We start from the raw sequence: 6,614 nt of genomic DNA, 5'->3' as shown, positions 1-6,614 counted from the left end.
CTTTCACTTGCTAATCATCCTAAATATTGAAAATCAACCCTAGAATAAACAGCTCAAAGATTGGGGCCATCTCTGCTCTGTTTGGAAATGCTAATCTCGCTGCCTTTTGTTTTCCTTGTGTGGATTTGGTGCCTTGAATTTGGAGGAGGTCACAGCTCATGGGTTCTCTCTTCATCCCCAGATTTCTAAAAAATTTTTCCCCTCTCATCGTAAAAAATTCAGCCCGTTTTAACATCCTAGGCTGGGATGGTTGGAGTGGTGGGGGGGGGGGGAGAAGGGGGAAACAGGATGGAGGAGGGTAGGGAATGGACTCGCCTTGCATAGCAATGAATGAACCTCCAAAGTTTGGGAAAAAAACAGGATCCCAAACGTGCATCCAGGAGTTCACATGGATGTGAAATCTCTTGGGAACCACACTCAGAGAGATCTACTTGGTACAGCAGGTCCTTGGTGGGGATGGGATGGGATGGGATGGGATGGGGATGGCATCGGGACAGCCTGGCGCTCACACAGGGCAGGGCTTGGGGACAGCTCAGGGACTCTCCATCCCTGTGGTGCTGATTTTTTTAGTGTTTCATACCTGATGGGCTGGAGGTGCCATAGCAAACTCCAGGCAGGCTGTGCTGAGCCCCACGGCTGGACTCTGATGGCTTTGCCTGGAGGGATCAGGCTGGATGCAAACACCTCTCTGCAGGGCTGCTGGGGGAGGTGGCTTTGAGAACAGAGAGGGGGGCAAAGCTCCTGTCCCGCTTTTCCAGCAGTGACCTTGCACTGCCAACAGGGCCCAGCGGGACCTGTGGCACTCACACAGCCCGGATGGCTCTCAGCACCCTCATGGGGAAACTGAGGCAGGGCTGAGGTGGTCCGAACCTGATTATCTCAGCAGAACTTTCGAAGCACGTCTGCACCTATTTCAGCCCTGTTCTTGTGCGGTGTGTGGAGTGCTGCACCCTCTGGCATGGAGGAGCACATCCAGCTAAAGTCCTCTCGGGTGCCCGCGTCCCTCTGCGCCTCAGGGAGCCCCGGGATGGGTCAGTGGCTGTTGCCAGTCGCTGTTCCCAGCTGGCACAATGTCCCGGCAGGCCAGGGCTTGCCCCGTGGCAGGGAGGGGGGGGAGAGCCGGTGGCCACAATGCAACAGCCCCTGCGTAAGAGCCGTCACATGGACACGCTCGGCTGCCCCTTCCTCCTCCTCATCCTCAGCCCCACCGTCCCCTCGATGCATGCCCGAGTAGGGGGCTGCAGCCCCACAGGGCTCTTGCCCCTCCAGCCTGGCCCATGCTGTGGAAAGGGGTCTCTGTGGGCATGGGGGGACACATCCAACCCCCCAGTGGAGGAGCTGAGCTGCCGGCGCTGTGCCAGCATCGCCTCCTTCTTTGGGAAACCACGTCACTCCGAGGTCGAAACTTGGCCGGTTTGCAAACAAGCACCGGGGCCACGGGGATTTCTTTACAAAGGGTGTTTTTCCAGGTGATTTATTTCCAGGTTTGGAGCGTTAGGCCATGTCTTGAGATTGTGGGGGTTTTTCACTGCCATCATGACAGTGAGAAAATGGCTTTAGAAATCCAAAGCATACACACGCCTTTGGTGTCTGACTCCTTGGGATGGGTCTTAAACCCCTCAAAGTAGGTGGAAGCTGGGGCAGGGTACAAGCTGTGCACTCCCTGGACACAGCTCTCCTAGGGGTGCTGCTGTGGGCAGAGCCAGGCATTTGGAGAATTGCAAATTTGGAGCAATGGGGGCCAAATACTCGCGATGGGCCAGCCAGGATGAGCAGTGTCAGGTGTGGATCCTTTGGGATGCTCCTGTCCTGTGCACAGGGACCACTGGGCTGGAGGCTGGCACAGGCAGCAGGAGGGCTCAGGGCATTACGATAGGCGGGTGTTGACCTAGAAATCGCAAAGAATTTGGCCTGGCACCGTGCTGGCGGGCAATGTGCCAGCCTGGCAGCCGAGGGAAGTGCGGCTCTGCTCTGAAACGGAGCTCCTTTTCCCCATGCCTGGCTGGGAGAGGTGACTGCTGCCTGCCCCAAGAGCTCTGGGAGCATTTGGGGCTCACTGGTGTCAAGGGGTGGGATGCTCATCGCTCCTACCAGAGGCATCAAGTTTTGCTCCTTTGAGGAGCCCATGCTCCCAGCCGGTACGGGGTGGGTGCCAATTCTCAGCTGGGGAACGGGAGGGAGCAGCCTGGCAAGTGCTGGGGGGAGTAATGCTCCATCCTGGCAGCTTTTGGTTACGAGACACATTAACAGGCAGGAATGTGCAAACATCCAAAGGTCGGCTGTGGTGGCTCCAGTCCCTGGGAGTGCAGCAGATAGAGGGAGGACCTCCTTGTCCTGCTGCAGGCAGACAGGGATGACTCTGCACGGGGCTCATTGGACCTGCACCCCTCAGCAAACCCCATGGCCTCGCTGGGCAGCTCCTTGCCATCCCTGAGTGAATTCTTGCTGAGGGGATGAGGCCAGCTGCAGCCCTGCATGGCCTCCCTGTTCCTGTCACGTGGGGGATGTGTGCCCAGCACCAACCCGCATGGCAAACACCCCCCTTCCTTCCCCAGCAACGTGGCGTAGGAAGAAAATGAGCATCATCCCCCAGCCCTGGCCCCCAGCTCACAAAACACTGTGCCCTGGCCTTGCCCTGTCCCCTGCACCAAGGCTCCTGCTACGTGCACACGCATCCCACCCATCCCAAACCCATCTGGGAACCTCCTGCTCCAGGGAGGCTCTGCTATGTGCTGGGTGGCACCTTGCTGGTCCCCCAATATGTGCCAGCTCCTTGGTGGCCCAAGGAGCTTGCCCAGAGCAGGGGATCTCTACCCTGCTCCCCTGACTCTGGCAGAACACTAAGTAAACAGTGACGAGGGGAACCTCGTTAATCCTGGGTTTTCATTTACAAAAAGCCATTTAGAGCTGGCTCTGCAGGCAGTTATCAGAGCACAGGGGAGGTTTTCCCAGCAGGACCTTAATTCCCTCTGCAAATAAAGCCAGAGGGAGGGAGAGCACAGCTTGTGTCTGTGACAGTTGAAGGCTTGGGGGGCACTTCTGGGGCCAGCCTTGAAGGGGCTGATTGCCATGAGCTCCTTCCTGCAAGGAACAGGGAGGGCTGCTGAGGGATTTTCCTGCCAGGCACTGTTTCAGGGCGATTCCTGCCGTGCCACATCCTTCCCTGGAGCAGCAATGCTGTCATGACCCTTCTCAGGGCCACACAGAAATGGCTGGGAAGCTGCTGAAACCCAGGTGCCAGCCCTTGTCCCACACGGACCTGGTTTTCCGGGAGCAGTGCACATCCCTGTGGCACATTGCAGTGCTCTGGATCAAAGCGAAGTCAGAGGGGCTTGAGGCGTTACCAGGGAGGCAAAGTCCTGCAGTGGATTTGGTTCCTGTCTCATCCCTTTGAGTTCATGGGCACGTAACAGCCAAGGGCACGTGCCTGGGTGCATCCCATGCCCTGCCTGTGCACACTCACTCCATCTTTCAGGGGTTCCCTGCTTATAACCCTACCTGAAAGGGAAAACTGGGGGCTTGTCAGGCAGCTCAGAGCTATTGGTTTTCTGTCTGAAGATTAATTTGGCTGAAGATTGATCACTTTTTCTGTCCAGCGAACCTGAGGGGAGACAGAACAGGCTGTGTCCGGGGAAGAGGGAACACCAGTGTTCCCGAGTGTTCCTGCAGCCTGGGGCACTGGTGGGTCACACCATGGGGGAACACAGCCCAGAACAGCCCTGCAGCCCAGAATGGAAGGTTTGTAAATTTATGTTAATCCTGACTCCTCCATACTCTGATCTCTCTCCTCTCTCACATCAAATGCAAAGCTCTCCTGGAGGCTCCTGTCTGCATTAATCTTGTTTTACCCTCACTACATCCTCGGGCAGCTCCAGTGGCTTGGGAATGCTGCTGCCCTGTTGCATCCCTGCTGTCCCGTCCTCACTGTCCTCACTCTCTTGCAGGAGCAGGATCAACCCTGCCAGTGGGAGCCAAGAGCAGGCATAATTCATTTTTTTTGCAATAAAATGACTATATTTTAATGCAGGAGCTGTTCCTGGGGTGAGCAGTACCAAGCCACCATGCAAGGGGCAGAAAGTCCCTGCTTTAAGAGTTACTATTAATTGAATTTATCCAAATCTTGTCAAGATTACACCTTCGTGCAATGACCTTTGCCACCATAAAGGCAATCAGTAGAAACAGGAATCTGGGGGATATCTGGGTCGATCCAGCAATCCACTGCCAAGCCCTGAGCAGGCAAAGCAAAACCCCTCTCTGCCTCAGTTTCCCCCCCTGTTAATCAGGCTCAGTTCTCTTTCCTGTGGCATTTTGGGTGGCCAACGCCCTGAACACCTTGTCCTCGGAGAGAAGTGACTGTCACGTCCCCGCCAGCAGGTGCCACTTCCTCATGCCTGTGGTGGTGCAAACTCCCGTTGCTGAACAACAGAGCGATGCCGTTGCTGGAACCCCGCAGCCTCCACACCCCGAAGGTGCTGGGCTCCGATCCGAGCCGCTGTCTTGGGGTTCGGAGCGCTGGAACCGGTTTTGCTTAGCAAATACACTAAAAGGGACTCGTTAACTCTCTTATTACCACACCAACCCCCAAGCGAGCCCTGCACTGAGGATGCACATCGCCTGAATTTCCCACCTTCTGCGCCCGTGCTGACAGTGAAAAATCCCTTCTCCAGTGGGGGAAAAAAGAGGCTTTTCCTCTCTGTTGTGCCTCACGGAGGGGGGAGCAGAAGGTGACGCGGCATTCCTGGCCACTGCTGTGTCACCAGGGCAGTCCGTGCCGCACCGCGGCATCTGCGGCTCGGAGAGCGCGCCCGGGCCCGCGGGGAGCGCGGCTGGCGGGGACCGGGCGGGAGCAGCGGCGGGAAAGGACCGGGATTGTCCCGGAGCTGCCGCTCCGCCGGCTGCACCCGCTGCTGGGGAAACAGCCAGCCGTGACCTGGCGGCATTGGCAGCCCGGACAGCCGGGTGTGCTTCGCCTTATTTTAACACACGCTCAAACTGCGGCATTTCTACGCTTTAATTTTATCCGAAATAACCCCTTGGACTCCTTACATTCGACCAGGATTCTTTTTTTCCCCTGCTGATTCCTCTTGGATGTTGTGCTGCACCTCATGTTTGCACGGGGTCCAGCAGTTTTTACACAGTGCTGTACATTTATTTCTGTACATTTGTTCACTCCTTATCACCCCACACAGCTGGCATGGGGGGTGGGCGTATCTATCCCACTTTGCTCCAAGGGACTGTCACTCCATAAAGGGTGAGGGAACCTTTTCGGTGGGTTTTCAAGAAATAAACAGCATTACTGGGGGAAACACACACAGCTGCTCCCCAAGGGAGGTTCCTTTCGGCTCTGGCTGCCCTTTGAATGAGGGGGTGAGTGCTGGCAGAAAGAGCATGGAACGCTGTGAAGAAAGAGATGGGTCTGCTGTTCAGGGAGAAAAATCTTTCCTGATCACACCAGCCCAGGGTGGGGAAGCACAGAAGGTGCTGGGGCTGAGCCTAGACAGGGATCTTCTCTCTTATACCCTCAAGATCCCCTTTATCAGGTGTCCCCACAAAACACAGGCAGGCGGTGGTGGCCACACAGGGAAAACCGAGCCAGAGCTTGGGCACATCCGTGAGCAGCAGGACAGGGAGGGTTGTGAAATCCATTGTTGAATGAAAAAAAAGAGCTTCTCTCTGAAGCTTGGGGTGGTTTGACAAGGGGAAGACAGATGGGCACACACCGGTCCCTGCGCGTGGCAGGACCCTTGGAGCGGAACAGGACAGCACGAGCTGGGGCTGGAGAACCTGCAGGTGCTGGAGAACCAGCTCCCTGCTCTGGGCTTGCTGTGGTTTAGGAGGATGCAGAGCTTGAAATGGCCATCCCCACCTGTGCTGCAGGAGGGAGTGGGGGCAGCTCCCCTGTGGGATAACCTTTCTTCCCTGTGGGATAACTTTTCTCCCTAGAAAGTGGATGCAGGACAGGGGTGGATTGACATAATTCACACTCAAATTTCTATAATGTCACTTCCCTGGGCTCAAAGGCCTGGACTCTCCCTCCGCATCTGTTGTGCACAAAAATCAGATTTGTTACCCCCAGTGCAATAAGCCAATCATGACACCCTCGAGAGAGACATTGATTATTTATTTCAGAGCTGCACAAGCCTGGGTGCTCCCTGGGATTCCACAAATCAAGCCACGACAACAATCAAAATCTTTTACTATTTATACATCTTAGCAAAGGAATCTGTGTTAATTGGCTACGAGTTACATAGTTCTCTTATTAATTATTATTCTATCTTCTATTGGGGAATGATTCTCTCGCTTGCCATGCTAATTAGTCCACGTGCTCAGTCTGTCCCTTCTTTGGGGTTGGTGGGTTTCTTGGATCTGCCCCTGCTGGAATTACCTTTTACCCAGTCAGAGCTGCTTCAGCCCAGTTGCTGAGTTGGCTTTATAGGTTTCTTCCTTATCAAGGGGGTTCTGCCGAATGTCCTCGTGGCCCGTAAATTCTGCATTCTTTCTGCTCACTATCAGTAGTACATCTTTCTTCCCAAGCTTTGTTAACCTACCCCTAAGTCTGAGATAATTGAAAAATGTCTAACCCTAAACCTTGACAAGGCAATTCTACCAACAAA

Source organism: Corvus hawaiiensis, chromosome 19 (assembly GCF_020740725.1).
Source record: "Corvus hawaiiensis isolate bCorHaw1 chromosome 19, bCorHaw1.pri.cur, whole genome shotgun sequence".
NCBI classification, from domain to species: Eukaryota; Metazoa; Chordata; class Aves; order Passeriformes; family Corvidae; genus Corvus; species Corvus hawaiiensis.
Note: the sequence above shows the minus strand (reverse complement) of the source record.